Genomic DNA, 19,608 nt, shown 5'->3' with positions numbered 1-19,608 from the left:
TTCAATTGTCACGGTGGATCCATCACCAAATTTCACACGTCCAGTTACAGTTTTGTTTAGCTCCTTAAACTTCGATCTTTGCCCCGTCATATGGGTTGTTGCCCCGCTATCCAGATACCAGACGTCAGAGTCTTCTCCACCTTTTGTCTCACTAGCAGTTCCAATACCTTTAGTGCCCGGGAACACGTTGTCTTCATTGAGCATTACTGTATCATCCTTGACCTCTCCAACCTTAACTAATAACAAAGTGGGCTCATCATCGACCTGTGTCAGATTCACCTCAGGTTTATTATCCCTCTCTCTTTTGGGCTTTCGACATTCAGCCGTGTAATGGCCATACACCCCACAGTTGAAGCACCGTATCTTGCTTCGGTCACGGTTACCTCACACCCACTCTCTTCCTCGCGTTTCACCACTGTTTCGAGCCCCATCTCTCTGGCGTTTAAGCCATTCCTCTCTGGTGAGCAAAAGCTGGCCTTCAGTTTGCTCCCGTTTTCTCCACTCATCCTCTGTTAGCAGCACCTTTCCCTCGTTGACATCAACTTGTCCACGGATTCTTTCCTCATGGGCCTTCAAAGACCCGATCACTTCTTCCACTATGAGTTCCTCCAAATTTCCAAATTGTTCAATAGCAGAAGCGATTTGTAAAAATTTGGATGGGACTGCTCGCAGTAGTTTATTCACAACATAAGTCTCCTCAATCTTCTCTCCCAAAGCCCGGATATGTGTAACCAATCCATTCAATTTCATGTAAAATTCATCGATCTGCTCTGTCTCCTTCATATTTAAAGCTTCAAATTGCCCTTTCAGTGTCTGAACCTTGGCCTTTTTGACCTTGTCTGCGCCTTGACATACTGTTCTGATAGCCTCCCAAGTTTCCTTCATGGTTTGCTTCTCGGCAAGAGTCAACATTAAATCCTCCTGGATGCCCTGATAGATCACAGCCATCGCTCGTTTGTCAATTTTCGTGTCGATTGCTGCCTTAGGATCCTTAGGCTCAATTGCTTCCCACACCCCGTGAGCCTGCATCAAGACTTTCAATTTCATGGCCCACGCGGTGTAGTTCGTTTTCGTGAGCATAGGGTAACTAAGACCAATTGAACCCTCTTTGTTTTTCCCCGTCTCCATTCACGCCAAGTGCAGCAGTGTCTAATGAGTGTTGAATTGTGGCTCTGATACAACAATGTTGGAAATATAAAGCTTAATGTATGAAAGAATCAAACTGATTGAGCGTGAACTCGATTTTGTATTACTGCAAGAAGATAAATACACACATACAGACTTAGTTATTAAACAGAAAATGCAAGTCCTACCTTTTATCTAAACTGGAAGATGTGGTTTGCTACAAAATAGCACCACCTCCCAATTATTTCTCTAACTCTTTGAATGACTACTTCTACAGCTATAAACACGTAGCTGACTTATTCAAACATAAATAGAACCACACTAGTTTAGATTATCCAAACAACAGTCCTCGTGTGTCTTGAGAGAGCCAATCGCTTCCTCCACAGACTTGGTTTTAAGGACTGTAAATTGTTCCATGATGGACGTGATTTGCAAAAATTTTGAAGGAACTCGTCTTAGATGCTTCTTCACTACATAAGACTCACTCATCTCCTCTCCCACATCACAAATGTTAGTAACGAGTCCCTTCATTTTAAAATAGAAATCATCAACTTGTTCATTTTCTTTCTTGCTTTACACTTCAAACTCGAATTTTAATCTGAATTCCAACCTTCTACACTCGATCCGTTCCTTGACACAAAGTCTGCATCACCGCCCAAACTTCCTTTGGCATATTATTTTATGCAAATGACAATAACATCACTTTTGGTAATCCTTGATAAATCATGGTTAGTCACATAATCATTTTTCTCTTCAACTCCATGTTCCACAACACTCCAAACTCCTTGTTCCTGCACGAAGACCTTCATCTTGAGGGCCCAAGTGGTATAAATAATTTTCACCAGCTTTAGGTAGCTCAGGCTTATAGATCCTCCTTTCGACAATTTGACATTCATCGTTGGTATTTTTGACATTCACCAAGAACTTCTGTGTTCTGATACCAATTATATTTAATATATGCTCTACATAGATATATATTATTGGATATCAGTATATACTGTCGGTGTTTATATGTACATGTTGATATCTGAGTTTATGAGGACATTAGAGCATGAGGATATCAGAGTTTGACTAAGGATGAAGTCATCAATACTTGAAGATCAAACATATGTCATCCGTATATCATGGTATGAGTATTTGTCAAGCTGGGGATGATTTACTTTATGATAAAATGATAGGATTTTGATAAATATGTCATTGCAGAAATTTAGTATTTGTAGCAATCAATTATAAGATATACAATGTATTTCCATGTTTAATATATCTTAGATTGATTCATTTGTAATTATGCAGGGTATAAGCACAAATGAGGATTACTTTATATGTGTTGCTATTATATCATTGGTGTAATCTCATGAAGATCTGGAATCCATCATAGTTGATGTGTTTATTTGTTAAATTTATTATTAGAACCATACTTTAGTGCACACCTAACAAAATTTAGTTTTTCCTTTTGGGGAAAACTAATTAAATACGCATTTGTGATTTTGTGCCAAATAATATTTAAAATAAATTTTTATATTTTATTTAGTTTAAATTAAAATTTATCTTTTTCTCCCAATTATTCATTAATTTAGGGTTTGTCGGCCATTAATGATGGAAAATTACTTTCTTTTATTTATAGTTTATTTTTCAAAATACTTTTTTCAATTTACAAAGAATCTTTCCTACTTATATTGGGGTTTCTTCGACCCCATTTTTTTTATATGTCAAAAATTTGTTTGAATTGATATGTGAAAATTATTGGTTTTCATTGATATTTCACTCACATTCAAATTAATTGAGTTGCAATCTCATGATCCAAACAGACAATAAATAATATTAATCTTTGTAGGTTGTTTAGTTAATTTATATTTTCCATTAATTAGTACTCGGTCTGTGTGATCTTCCTGAACATTTTTTAACCTTGATACAATGTTGTATTATGGTGATACTTGGACAATAAGTTTTGTAAAATACATATTGCTGTGAAATTCCATAACTAAATCATAGTAACTAATATTTTAAATGAGAGAGGGAAAGATCATATATTTTTTCTCTGTACATATTCTTAAGTCTTCCAGCCTCCTCATCCATGGGCTGATCAAGCTTTTCTCTAAGATCCCACATACTACCCTTTGTATCGCCATTTTCATCAATTTCTGACATTTTGCAACTCAAGATCTTCTTGCTCACCAACTAAACTCCAATAGGCAAATGCTTAATAACAACTAATAAAATCTTTATATGCATATACCATTTAAGTAAAAACACACAACAGGGGGGGGGGAATCACCCATAAGATAGGTTCTTGAAAATAAAATAAAGTTAAGTCCATTGGTTATCCTATTTCTGTTCCTGTATTATTTCGATTGATAGCTATACCTCTTTGAGGCTCTCACAGAGAGGATATGTGCTATATTGCTGTAAAACTCTTTTTGTCCTTAAACAAGTATGACATTTGTGAGGAAGCGGCATCTACCTGTGGATCAGGGGCTGTTACAGGGGCTTAATCAACAATACATCCTCTAATTCTCTCTATTAAGGCATCATGCTCTTGCTGAAATTTTTCCATATCTGTGAGAATAACAAATACAATTATCATAAAAGATAGTTGGAAAAATTCAAGACCTTCTAGACAATTTAAAAGAAGGAAATCTTACATTAACCACCCTGTGTTACTGAAAGTGTGAAACACGGGATTGTTTTCCTGCCCTTCTTTCAGCCAATCAGAAAAATGATTCACAAGCACATCTACATGCTCTTCAGCTTTCCAGCCATCCTGATATCTTAGAATCTCGGACATGGGAAATGTGAAGATAATTACATGAAATCCTTTTGAAGTATAATATTTGGCATACTTCCTCATATGTTCTGCTTTTCACCTAACCATCCAAGAAAAACTACTACTCTCCTGGACTTGGCCATTGAACAACCAGAATTCTTAGTTTCATCACTTGTATTGGGATGGGGAAAATGCCATGTATAGAATATGTCTTAAGATAATTGCTGTATAGGGAAATTGGGCGTATATGCAAGAAACTAATAATTCAATTACAAAAAAAATAATTATGTAAGCACTAGCACTATGACTTTAGCCAATTTATTTGATTTCAAGCTTGGAGAGTACAATATGAACATATGTGTTTCATTTATTTCAAGTCTCTAATCCAAAACTCAGCTAAATCTTTCTGTGTACCAGCTTAGCTTTCGGCAAAACTAAGCTACATAACTAGATGCATATCAAAGTTATGTTATATAGTTCACAAAATAAAATTGTTATAAGTTATGTTAGGGTCATTTGTCAACTAATCTTAGAGGAAATAAGTTTTAGCTCTCAAACAAATTAAAAACTTCTAAACCAACCTTTTTCACAAGCAAGTTAACAATTCTATCACGAATTCCACCCAAGTTTTTTCTTTACTTCAACCTATGGACTACAAAATTAACAAGTTAGTAAGAAACACTTAATAACAAAACCACAAATACAAAAACCTCAGCAACAATTTAAACTAAACTCCAAAAATAAAAATCAAATTTTACCCAAACTCAAGATTACAAAACCTTTTATCTAGCGTAAATTCCCATGCATATACAATACGAAAAGAAAAAGAAGAAATAAATTAAAAAAAATTCTAATTGCAAGGACAACTAAAACAAATTTTTTCTCATGTATATAAACATACACAAAATAAAAAAATTAGTGATTACATGTAAAACTGAAATAATTGAAGACTTCTCTCAGTCATACAAATAGATTTTTCGTGTGACGAACATATATCTGTTCTGAAAATAAGAAAAAATGAATTAAAAAATTAGGGTTCTAAGTTAAAAACCTTCAAAATACAAAAATCAAACCAATTTGATCTTAACTAAACATAACCACTTACCAATTCGAGGTTTTGAGCTTTAAACATACTGATTTAGTCTATTAATCGACCAAATCATTGTGGTTTTCAAGAGATTGACTTGTAAGATTTCAAGTCTTGAGACTCGTGTATTACGAACGGTGAGAATTCTGAATTTTGTGAATTTTCAAACTTGTGTTTACCGACAAGAGATTCACATGGGTTGTGTATGTGTTTGGGGGATCTAGTAGAGACGGAGAGCTGAGTGAGAGAGTCAGTGGACGAGAGAATTGAGAGGCGTGAGTTTTTAGTTTTATTTAATTTTTATCAATTAAGAGGTTCAAGGTGGGAACAAAATTTGGTGAATGGGGAATTCAATTTGGCAATAAGCGGGTAAACAATTTATGTTAGTAGAGACGAAATATTTAGTCAGCCGCATGAAATTTTTTAAAAGAGTATTTTAGACATCGATTAGAAATTAAGCGATATCTTCAAAATAGATAGACATTGTATTTTCAGGGGATAATGTAATTGTATTTTTAAACGTGAGTGACATTAACGATCGATGTAAAATGTGTGATGTCTATTAACTTTTTTCTTGTAGTATATATTGGAGTCTACGTTTACGAACGATATTTTGGAAATTCTCTCATGTATTTTACACCTGGAAAAATGGATTCGCATCCGGAAAACCAAACCGAAATACATGAAATTGAGATCGCATCCTATATTCGAATCATATAATTCGATAGTTATCCAAAAACTATATTGAATAGATCTGAATATTACTGCAACCAAAAATTTAACCAAGAATTATCTGAAATACTAGATCCGATTATAAATTTAATCCGTCAAAATCGAATGATATATTATCGGACCCAAATATGACCCATAATAAGGAAAATGCATACTTAAAAGTATTTCATAATTAGCATAACATATTTAATCACAATTTTTTTAAAAATTCATTATATTATATTATATTAAAAGTACTAAATTGAATTAAAAAAATAGTCTAACAAATATAAAAAATAAATAAATTATGATGAAAAAATATCTAAACTGAATTTAATCCAAACCTTGTCCGATCTTAATTCAAATTTTATCTGCTTTTAAATTGAATTAGACCTGAAACAAATGACATCCTACCTCATCCCAATATTCCCAATGTTCTCCAAATATATTATAATCCAAATATATCATAATCTCAAAGTTAATCTTATTTAAAATTAATTCAATCTAGAACTCATCCGTTTGTCGGAATTATTAGGTCTACTGTAGTGTGTGCATCTATTTGAAGGCGAGTGAAACTGATGTCCAAGTATGCTAGTTGAATAATATCATATTTATTATTAAAAGCCACCTTGTAATAATTTTACTTTACACTTCATGTAAAGTAATGGTGACAACTATATTTGTAGGTTAAAGCACCATCTATTTTCAAATTTGAAGAAACTATTTTAATCATCTTAGCAAATTTCTTATCAGTACAAGAAACAGTAAATAAACATCACCATTTTAACATTGGTTGCATCATTGACCGATGTTAAAGAGATCTTTTACATCGTTTTTACGATAACTGATGTTAAAGTAATTTTTAGACATCGATTGTAGATAAAACCGATGTCTCAATTATTTTTTAAAAAAAATAAAATAACACGCGGATCTCTTTTATTCACTTTTCACTTAAAAAGAATTCCGTTGTTTATGTTTTATAACCCTCTTTAGAGAATTTTATTCCCCCCACTCTATCTCTCCAGCATCACCTCTCAGTCCCCCCTCACAATCTCACTATACTCATCACAATTTTATCTCTCAAGAACCCTAATTTGAACCTAAAGCAAAACTCAATACTCCATACCCTAGAGTACAAGCCCCTAATTCAAACCCTAGCTTTTCAATCCCCAATATCAAATCCTAATTAGCTCGAATGATATGTTTTTATTTCAATTAAAACTTTCATTTTTCACAGAGGAAGCTTTAGGGAGGTCGATTGTGTTGTTACGTAACTCGAAGCCACTTAAATTAGTATGTTTTTTTATATTTCATTTTAAAATTCAAATTTTGGGTTTTGATTAAACTTTTTTTACAAATTGGTTGATTCTCACAAATTTTGGGTTTTGATCCAAATTGCAACTCACTCTACTTTCACATACTTGTTGGGGGTGGAGTGTCTGACTTTCCATTTAATTATAAATAATATGAATTGTGCATTGCCTGTTTGATGAAAGTCCCCAAAGAATTATCATGTCTTTTATGTCAGTTTTTATTGCTTGATAAAATTTTATGGCTTACCATTATTTAACATTGTATTTCTTAAAGACCTCTTATACTTCTTATATAATATGAAATAGGGTGCTTGATTTTGCAAGTTTTGAATGTTTATGTTAGGTGATGGATGCATAGAGGAAATATATTAAGGGTCTTGGATTTTCACTTCCTTCGAAGTTCCCGTAGAATCAATATTTTCTCCGAGTGTTTAACTTGTCACATTGACCGGCATCACGCTTTCAAGTTGGTTCATAGTGGCTTCACCTTCTTACCTATATTTTTTTTTGTTTGGTCAGAAGAGAACTTGATCGATATTGCGCGCACGCACCTTGTCACTATTTTGGTAATTCTGCAATTAATTATTTAAATTTTGTAATGGTGTTATGTACTTCATTGTTACATTCTTCCTCCGGTATATCAGTTCCTTTTAATGCTCGTTATTTTTTTTTATTTTACTTGTATATGTTGCACTGTCAAAATCTTAGCATGCCATTTGGACCTCGAGGCCTGATTAAAGTACCACCAAGCCAACCTTTTTAAAATTGAAGTACTAGACTAAAAAGTTATTTTCCTGTTTTGGGATCTTATTAGGATAGGTTCTATATTAACTCATCAACCACTCTTATATTAGGAGAGTTTTTAGGTACTTGTGGTTAACTAACCAAGTTTTAGGTCCTTGTAACATAAATTATTGTTTGTTTTGCTTTTATTAAGTTTTTTCCATTTGTACAGATTTTCTTAGTTCACATTTAGTTTCAGAATCAGACACGACTGATACCTATCAACTCTCCTATCCACTTCGTTATATTGGCAAGTGATGGCATATGGAAGATAAGTTTCTAATGAGAGCTTGCCTTACTATTTTCAGATAGCTAGAGCATGGTTGTATCTCGTTTATGCAAACAATTCAGAGATTTTATTCTTCCGAGTTATATTGGCAAGTGTTGTTCGTGATGCCCTTTTTAGCAAAAAGTCAGTATAAATCAAAATGCACAACAAAATAGGAATTAGGATATGATCAAACTAGATGGTTTATACCTTTGCGTTTTTTAAATTTTTTGTTGCAAGGAAAGAGCAAGCTGAACGTGTTGCAGGTGTTGGATGCGCCTTTTAATGTGGCCTTATGTAAAAATTCTCATGCAAAAAGATCAGTACATGAATTTCACTTTGACTTGATAATGTTGTATGTTTGACAATTGTGTTTTTGATTTCGTGCATGTTGTAAATTCAAATGACTTGATAATGTTTGATAATGATAATCAAAGTTTTGGTTTTTATATGCGATTGATGCAGCTTTTTTTTCTTTTTATTATTTATGGTGCATATATACGTATATATATAAATTAGTTAAATAGTAAGCATGGACATCAGTTACTCACTGATGTGTTAGTACGTTTAGTACATCATTTACATCTACAGAAGCGTTGTTGCATATGTCAATTGACACTGTTTCTTATTTTTTACACCAGTTATGTGTTTAACACATCAATTATTAACTTTGATTATTTAGTTAGAAACGATGTGTTATGCAGTCTTTCACATCAATTTGAACCCAATGTAAAACACAAAGACTTTTCTCTGCACCCACCTAGACATCGGTTTTTAAAAATTTTTATATCAGCCGAGAACCGATGTTTATTAACGTTTTTCCAGTAGGGTACTAATTGCAATGCATAGTCATGGAAGGATGCCAATATAGTGTCTTGTGAATTTTCTAGTGTAAATTAAAGGGGCAATTTCCTTGGGCCGGCAAGTTCTTGAAAGCATATATATGTATTTAAAAGTAAAGTAGATATTTTACAAATTTACTTAGAACCTATATATACAATTTTGAAATCCTTGGCTTGCCAATTTTCCCAAAAATGTGTTTCCAATATGTAAGTAGAAAATTTCATGGCTGATTATACTAATAATTTCCGCAAAATTTAACACGTGCATTCTTTGTTTTCCTACACTGTGACAATATTAGAATTTTGAATGTCATGGGAAAAGAAAATCCTAGGTTGTCATTTCTCATATACTCTCTTTTTCTTTGTTTAACTCCTTTTATTTATTATATAAATTTTAAAGTTAATAAAAATCTTAATCTATTAGGTAAAAATCAAGAGATACTAGTATAGATTCAACGGATTAAGAAAGATTAAGATATATTAAATAATTGTTATGTATTATAGTTTAAATTTAGTAGTTTATCTTCACAATGAAATTCATCCAATGGACATCCTGTTTTCCACTTGCTATTAATTTTTGCACTAAAAAATGTTGTCATATTGACATAGGATAATTTATTATTAAGATTTTTTTACACATAGGGCATGTCACATTTTTTTACCATCCACCTATCCCCCTCCTTATACTTGTGATTTTGGAATTATAATTTGACATTGTATATCAACTATTAATTAGTTAATTATGTTTTAATATGGGGATTGATTAATTGATGAGAGACAAGTTTGTACAGGCATTAGCAAAATAACAAAATAATAGGCTACATCTAATATATAATTTCTTTCCATCTCCAAGGAAAAATTGAACATGATGTCTAATCTAATGGATAAATTATTTTCTTCCTTTTTTCATGGTGAAAATCATGTGGTATGTGTTGTCAAAATGAAACCTCTTTAATGATGACACAAAAAGCATGACCCCAATGAGAAAAATATTATTTTGAAATTCTAGACAAGAGTTTCATAAGCAAGAAAAATGCTCCAAGATAATAGTATATGAAATTAAATTTGGTGAGAAGTACTTGGTGTTGGTGATGATGAAAAGTACATTTTGATTTGTAATTTCTAAATATGTTTTAATTTTGAATCAAGAAACAGTATTTGAATTATAAATTTATATTGTAACTGAAATAATCTTATAAATGATAATCCACGCGAACTAGTTGTAGCATCCACATGTTGTTGAATTTTTTTTTAAATCGCTAATTATTGTATGAGGATTCTAAACAAATTAAAGACATAATATTTTAGGAGTCACATCAATTATAATAACCAATAACCTCAATTAAGATAACATGTTATATATGATAAACACGCGTTTAAATTTACATTATGTACTATCAAATGTACTATCAAAATACATGTGAACATTATTCACCAATATAATAAAATTAAATTTACATTATGTACTACCAAATGTACTATCAAAATACATGTGAACATTATTCACCAATATAATAAAATCAAAATTACATCAGTCTTAGTTATGGTGTGATGACATATATTGTTCTAATTATTCAAATAAATTTGAATGTATTCAAGATTGTATTTTAGACCATGATTATATTCACACCTGACTTATTCAAGATTGTTCTAATTATTCAAATAAATTTGATTGTTAAAAAATGATGTATACAACCAAAAATTATGACATGACAGTGTAATTTTAAACCAATATAGAAATCATCTTTCACGAAATTTTATTAAAAAAATTATCATACTTGTATCCATTATGGCTGCAATGCTTGTTAAAAAAACTGATGTCAAAAATATTTTTATGCAATGCTTGTTTAATAAATGGATGTATTTAACATTTAACAACAACAGAGTACAGGAAACTGGTGTGTAGTAATGCTACAAACATCGGATAAAACAATTCTCAAAGTCCAAATTTGTGTAACATCCATTTTAAGCCGGTGTCAATTGCAATATTTCTAGTAATGCGACAAATATTACGAAATTCCGGGCTAAAGTAGCCAGCTTTAAAGCTGGGACGGCGGCTCGCCCGCTTACGCAACCACCCAATGTTATACATTTTATACAGCTTTATCAGAATTCAAGTTCATGATTCAGGGAAGGTTCTTTTCTTTCAAAATAACACCATTATTAAAAATATAAGTAAACCTTAGTTATTACTTCACTAAGTTTTCTAAATCATGTTTAAAGTCAATATTTAAATCTCGGGTAAAAGGTACAAACACTATCACATTCTATAAAAAAAGGTATACTATGATTCTCAAGAACAATTAAAAAATTAAATTGAATAATAGTGCAACTGTAAAAGTCGAGAACAATAGATATAAGCCAGGGTAAAAGTAAAGATATGTGCATAATTGAAAGAATAATTTCAATATCAATCAGGATTGAAACGATTTGAAATGAATTGGAAAGAAATACTTTCATAAGGAAATTAAAAGCATTGATAAGTATAAACATTTCCTTTTGAAAATAAATTGAAACCACAAACGATAAGATTGGGAGACTTTCCTCAATTCCTCCAACTTCTACACCGACTAAACTCTACCAGACTATATTACTACACAGCTTTGTCTTAAAGAACTATTCCTGATTCAATTCGCCACATTATTCAACTAGTTATGAATGTCCTTAATATACACGCCTCAGTTGAGTAACACGGTACTTCAGTTGTCGATGCAGATGAAATTAACTAATATCGAATAATAATTAGAATTCACAATTAGCTACCCTTTCTAGATAATATAGAAGAATCACATCTTGAATCTGCTAACATATAATCACAACATCAAGGAACAATTAATAATTATTGATTACCGTCCTAAATAATACTAATGACTATTAATATTTGTACTTATGAGCTACGTGATTCAGATAAACACATAACACGTCAACGAACATATAATTCATATAACTATTCAAAGTTGGTATTTAAGCACGTACACAAGTCGCATGTATTTTCATACTCATATCATCCTTATACACTACTCACATTTATCTAATAAGCACATAAGGATTCGACCAAAAATCGGCAACACTTCCTCTATCTATCAGACTATCCACATGTTTCCAATCTCAATCAACAATAAATTATATAGTAAAAAGCAGCCTTGACTTGAACACGTAGGAAATTCTGCCTTGACTTGTAGTAAGCACATAAGAAATTCTGCCTTGACTTGTAGTAAACATATAAGAAAATCTTTGAGAAGATTTACTAATTTACTAAACATATAACATCTTTAATCATCTATACAAGATTAACCAATTTAAGCAATCTAATAATCAAAGACCATATATGACTTACTACCTAAATCAATCCAAACTGAAACCAATAAGCTAACATATAATTATCCGCCATCAACCAAGATATAATCACACCACACATAACAATCATCTATGTTCAAACATGAAATAAGTTAACGCAAATAACTAGCTACCATCACGACAAGAATTCATTTATCAGTTATATACAATTAGGCAAATATAAAATTATACTATGCACTAATAAAGAAAGAAACTAGATAATGCTTCAAATAATCCTCACTCTGTGATTTTTTTAAATTGGAAATTTATTGCTTTTACATGAAATTTTTATGAGACACTCATGAACATTACTTAAATCTACTATAAAGATTTCACGAACAAGTGTCATGTTTGAAGTAATAACATAGGGCCTAGAACAAGACACATACACCTGACCAGAATATTTACAATTCTAAAATTATTACTGGACACAACAAAACATAAACACGGACAAAATCACAAAGAACAACGTTAAAACTAATCAATCATATAAGTCATGTCAAACACATCCCTATATATACTCATAAGTACATAACCACTCAAGTAATAATGATGTGTGCTTATTACCAAATATATTCATTCTCATTTAATATCAAGTGCAAATAAAAGTTTTGTAAACAATTAAACATATAAAAACACATAACAGCATCTTGGCTGCTCGACTCCACAGAAACACAGTTTGCCTCCAAATTTTTAATAAATTCATAAATAGGTTTGTTACGGTGAAATTTGGTGGAGACTTAGTTGATTCAGAGACCTAGCTACCATAAAAATGTCAGATGAAAACAAGGTGTTTAGAGCCGCTAACAGAGTCGTCAATATAGGCAACAAACCCTGTCGAGAAACTCTACGCACACTATACCAAAATGACCATATCTCTTGACTCGAATATGATTTTAAGCTAATTCTTTCGCGAGTAGAATCTTGACTCGAGAATTAATCTAAACACAAAAGAGTTAAAAAAACAGAACTTAGCTATATTAAACCGCTATATTTACAATATATAGGACAATAGATAAATTTGACGAAACAGTTTTTACAAATAATTTTAACATTTAGCAATTAATTAAACCCATAATCTCTATTAATCAAATCATCAAACACTTAGCACGCAAACCATATAATTGAATCTTAATATCTCAATATTATCATAACAATAATAAGCACAATTACAGAATAAAATATCTTCAAACATCATGTTCTCAAGGAGGTCCAATCTGTAATGCAACTCAACCCAATTAAATTATCAACACAATTATACATTTCATTTAGACGGGAAATAAAAATGGCACAACAAAGACACAGTCAAACTAAGATATAACCTAAACTAACATCCTTATTAAATAATTTACAGGTTTAAGTTTCTAAATCCACTATCATCCAAGTCTAACAAATTTTTCCACCACACAAAACTAAAATTTCCCTAACAATAAAACTAGCCAAATCATCACCTTGACCATATCAATCGAAGCACAAAGTTAACCATAAGCCAACACAAACAAGAAACAAATACACATAATTATATTTCCCAACGCAAACAACTAACAAATATACACCCGTACATATACACAAGCAAGTATCAAAGAGTGAAAGATAAAAGAGACTGGACTCGAGCCTCAAATCGAACAAATTTGAACAGACAGATGGTGGTGCCATATTATCTAGAGAGACACGGTCGGGTGAGGGAATAGAGGATGGAGAAAGATGAGACAGAGAGATTAAGAAATTGAGAGAATGAGAGAGATATTGAGAGAGTGAGATATATATTGAGAGATTATAAGAGAGATAGAGTAAAAGAAAAAGAAAGGAGGAAAAATAAAAGAATCTGCCACGTATCACCTACTCTCACTGCCACATATCCTTTTCCCACCAGCCCAACCTGAATTTTGACGCCCGCTTTTAATTTTAACGATACAATTCACGGATAAAAACAAATCGAAATAAATTCCCAAGTAATTTTAAAATCCCATAAATAAAAAACTAGTAAAAATAAAATTTTCTGAACTTTTTAAAGAAATTTTGAATTTTACATCGAATTAACAAATAATTATGATCAGAATTAAATTTGAGACTGAATATTTGATGAAATATTATTTTTGTAATAATATTCAGATTTATGAAAATTAAACTTAACTATTCCTACTAAATACAAACATAAATTAATACAATGACACCTCCAACCAAAGCAACAATTAATAACACAAATAATTCAACACATAATTAATAATTAACACTGAACATATAAATTGCCTAAACATCTTTTATTTAATAATACGAAAAAAACAAAGTCTTTATACATATATTCAAGTTAGTCACATGTGCAAGGTCTTTCGAATAACGTCAATAACTCATGAATCTTTTATAAAGTGGTTGATAATGCGCAAGAGAAAGGAAATTATGTTAGAGGTCGTAAAAGATAATTCAATTCAGAGGAAGAGGTCTAGATTAAAATGTTGGAAGATTGAAACAATTACGTCAAAGATGACAATGAAGGAGAGGAAGGTAAAGTTGTTAGTGGAAAAGTCCGGTAACTACTGATATACTCACCGTTCTATATGATCTGGGAATGAATCCAAAGATTTTTTTTATATACACCCAATATAAAACTCCTAATTATATTAATTGAGATTGTTGGTTTAAGAATTTTGATTTTTTGGGTTACGCGCTACTTAGATTGTTTGGCTCTATTATAAATTACAAAAGTCCGGTTGGGACGATCTTATAACCCACACAAAGCTTATGAATTTTATTTTTCGGAGATGGTCTAATAAGGAGAATTCAATATAAGCATCATAGAAACTGGAGAGACCTGACAATAACGAATTTATTAGAGAATCATAGTCGGTTTAGAAGTCTGACTTGTAAATTTAAAATAATAATATATTTGTAAAATGAAAATAGGGATCAAATTTTTTTATTAGTTTTAGAAATATTAGAGACACATATGATGTAGGGAGTATATAGTTATGATTTTTTAATGAGATATTAAAGAAATATTTTAGTCTTGTGATAAAACTAAAGATTACATGTTCTTATTAGATTAATTATATTTCTTTATTTTTTTAGTTTTAGAACTTGTATAATTATTATTCAATAGTCATTTAAACGGATTGATTTTTCCTATTATAGTTATTTATATTTTCATTATTAATTTATGTAATCAGCCAATATAATGTATTAATTAGATGAAAATAGGAGTAATAAATAGGATATTTTACTCATTAGAGACACAAATATGATTAGCATAATTTGAAGTGAGAGTGGGATAAATAATAGGATTTTTAGAGGATTAATACTCAAGAGATATTAACAATTGCTTTAATTGGGTGATTAGTTGAATTAACAAAAGTTATTGACATGAAAGCGTGTTTCGAGATTCTTAGTACTTGAGACAAATTAACAAAATCTTAGTTATATGGCCACTTTAGTTGCTTTAGCTTAGGATCTACGTATTTCATAACCATAATAAACCTAATTGCCCTAGGTTTTTACATTCATTGTTTAAAGTAATTAGTTTAGTGTTGATTTAGTTGTAATACTTACCTAGCAAAATATGCATCATACAATCATTTTATTGTTGAACCAATGTAAAAGTAATTAAGTCAAAATCGACTAAACCTATCTCCTTGTGTATAGGACCCACTTGCCACTTTGTACTTTTCATATAATCAAAATGGACTAAGTTCTATACTTTGTCTTTGGAATATTTAGTTCATTTGGTTTATGGGCCTCTTCACAATGAATCAAAAAGAAATTATGCTTATTTGATTGTTGGGCTTTTGTTTAACTTTCACTCCATTCTATCTATAAGATAGGTTCGTAAAATTACAATTACGGCCCCATCTACAGCGAGGACAGTTTATTGATATTTTATTTCTGGGTAGGCCCAATTCGAGTACGTTCTCGACTATTCTGTACCCTTCAAAATGCTGAATATATGTATATATTTCTCACATTCTTTAATCACTTATTCTTTGCAGTCATCTCGCCAATTCGTCAGTTCCCCGCTTTCTTTTTAAGTTTCTTCACATATCACTAATTTTAATATCGGCTTTTAACCCATCTGCTATTTTTTCCTAAATCTATATCAATCACATCTACGGTGTACATAAAATTACCATCATGACTTTTTCGATTCAAATTGGTAAGTGATGGCTCAACCTAATTCTATGAACATTTATATCTTCTAGATGCAGACACTCATAATTACTTTATTCTTGATCATTGGACTTTATTTAGCTAAATAGAGATGTCAAATTCTTGAATATTTTTGAATGCTAAGATTTCACCTTTAATTTATATACATTTCTGTTATTTGTTGAAATTATAGTGTGTAATATTAATATATTTGTATTTGGCTTGAGTTTTTGGACTCATTTGAATTTTGAATGTGATTGCAAATTTATTTATTGTTTAGTATTGGTTCTCAATGGAGGTAATTTAGAAAATCAAATCCAGTCCTCATATTTCTGTTTCGATTTTGTTTATAGAGAAGTGAATACACCATGATAATAGTACTTTACATTTATAAATTAGCACTAATTTTTAACTCCATTTGGTTTGCATTTTGTCGGTAAAATGCACATGTCAAATCTTTGTAATCTTTTCTTTTATCTATAATTTATTGTTCGTTGTAAAAGGGCACTTAATATATTTCTTGATTTCCATTTATAGATACATGAAGTTTGTCAAAAAATAATGAAGAAAATGCTCCCCAAAGAATTAAGGCCGGACACTCCTTGGTAAGTAATAATCTTCTTTTAGCATCCTATAGTTTGTGTTTTTTTAGTGTTTTAATGGCCTGAGTAAAAGTTTTAGGGAATTGAAAAAGATATTTTTGATCCATTGATTTATTTTTCATTGGTATTAACCTATTTTTTGTCTCATTTAAAAACAACAGTAAATGAAATGTAAGATTAATCTTTTTTGACCAGCCTGACCATAGTTCTTCCCATCCCAGACCAAGTTTTTCTTTCTGCATTCTCGGATCACATTTTCCCTGATGTTTACGTGAGGGTGTGGTCCAGAATTACGAAGCTCTTCATTTATTCTCTCTACATCTGATGCAGTTGCATGACCAGTTACCATGTAGTTTAATTTGGTCATGTCATCCCATTGCGGGCACCATTCTTTTGAGGAAGGAAGGGCTTCTTGTATGGTTCACGGAGGGATGTGAGGAATCTGCAACCTGTCATCCATTGGGACGTTATGGATGTAACCTCTTTTCGTTGTTGATGCACAAATGTGAAGCGAGTCCCCGAAAACACATGACCGAGTTTGATAAACATTCATAGAGTCATACATATGCAATCACACACACAAATTTCTGTAGATTAAATTAAAATATGTCAGATTGCAAGTAGAATTATGTCATTACATAACACAATTTGTGCACTAACACGAAAGTGCACAAATGTACACATCAAAGCATAGAGAGTACTAGTATCTTAACAGAAAATATGTAACCAATAGATAATTAGAATATCTATTAAACTACCGAATTTGTAACAGAAAATTTATATACAATCGGCGTATAAGGATCATTCAAGAGTGAAACTATATCCATTAAATAGAAGATATATGTGGTTCTTTTTTGTGAACATATTTTCTCACTTTCAATAATCAGATGCATACTCTTAGTAATTCCGCAACAGAAATATTTTGTTACAACTTTTTTTTTGATACATAACGATGTAGATGAGGAGAGGCACTCTGATAACAATTTAATATATTGACATAGAACATGTACTGGTACTTGTAGTTGAATAAAAGCCTGATTAGTCTATCACGAAGAAAAACACCAAAATATTCGTAAAAAACACATTCAAGATGAATCAGACTTTAAAACATAAATCAATTTCTCCTAAAAACAACAAAAAAACACGAAAACTAAAAACAACATTATTAGAATTCAGAATAAAGTTCTGCAATGCTTTCAATTTCTCGTTAATCCTACTACTCCTCCTATATGCAAAAATAATAATTAATCTCACATCACCACACTTATCAAATAAATTCGATAAGAAACTAAATACTACAGTCCCTCTTGAAGTAATTTTGTGTACTGCAATATACTGTTTTAGTTTCCATTCTTTCACTATGGCAGATCCACATCTAATACAACAATAACGAAGCACATTAATAAGAAAATCTGACAGTACACCAGCACAACTAAAACTGCAAATAGTATTTAACAAAAGTTGTGGATAAATACTAAATGAATAAGGCAATACTTTGATAGGGTGTTGTTCAATGACTCTTCAATTATTTTAATAGCATGCGCTTTCCTATTTGGCACTATAAAATGTAACATTTTTTCCGCTGCTGCTCTATGCACCAAGGAATCTTCCAATATTTAAAGGTGTTACTTTTAAAGTAGGATCTTATAGAATATGTACATATATTCATATTATAAAACCTATTAACCTCTATGCTTCTCAAGGAAAAGAGTTTTTGCATCTACGCGATATTTTCTGTGCAACTTACTACAAAATCACATAAAAAAGACATGTATTATGCAGTTTCATATTTATCCACTTGTCTTAAAGCTGTCAATTATGAACTTATACTACAATGATAAGAAACCCGAAGGTAGATCGTTCGGCTTCTAGAACACTCCAAACAAATTTATAAGCCTAACTAACTGGAGTACGGATGGAAGCCACCTTGTACTAGAAACTAACCTGCAAAATCATTATCTAGATTTAGATTGGCGGAACCGTTGCCAAAACCCCTGATAGAATTATTGGTGGAAGGAGCAAAAACTAAAACGAGAAAGAATCATAAGATTACAAGTGCAATATTACTATTATATTACTTCAACCGAATATGTTAACTAAGGGTTGAGCTATAGATTTTAAACCAAAACCAAGCTTGAACCGAATATGTTGTAACTTCAATCAAAGCATGAACCTAATTGAATCCCTGAATACTAAATTATTCCTATTTAATGGATTAAATTGAACCCACATTTCTTGAAGAACCATCTCCAATAAAAACCCCAATCGAAACCCTAATTTAAGAGCTCAAACAGAGAAAGAGAGTGACATTAGTTGGGTTTAAAGAGTTAAAGAGTAAGCCTTTGTGAATTTTGAAACCCGAGATGAACAACCTGAAAACTGGAGATCTTGAAACCTGAAAACAAAGAAGGTGTTCGATTACAGAGAGCGTGAATTTGAACTTTGTGTTTGAGAGTTTGATTTTCAGTTAAGGCGCACTCTTTTTTTGTTAAAACTTCAACGCCCGCTCCCAAATTTCATTCCCGGCCCATAAATTTCAACTCTAGACCCAAGTTCTACTTTAAATAAAAAACAAGACCCAACTTTATTTGTTGAAATTTAAATTATTAATTTCAATCTTTTTTTACTAAATATTATTTT

General features: G+C 31.3%; 1 long non-coding RNA gene and 1 pseudogene across 1 annotated transcript in view; both read right to left on the bottom strand.

The window, feature by feature from the left end:
• The window catches only part of LOC141702525 (uncharacterized), a 93,082-nt gene that overhangs the window by 45,142 nt on the left and 28,332 nt on the right, over positions 1-19,608 (bottom strand). The gene's annotated exons all lie outside the window — the stretch shown is intronic.
• LOC141702526 (uncharacterized) lies at positions 3,323-4,032 on the bottom strand (annotated as a pseudogene).

This window comes from Apium graveolens, unplaced genomic scaffold, assembly GCF_009905375.1.
Source record: "Apium graveolens cultivar Ventura unplaced genomic scaffold, ASM990537v1 ctg5265, whole genome shotgun sequence".
Classification (NCBI taxonomy): domain Eukaryota; kingdom Viridiplantae; phylum Streptophyta; class Magnoliopsida; order Apiales; family Apiaceae; genus Apium; species Apium graveolens.
This window is presented reverse-complemented; position numbering and strand designations above follow the sequence as displayed.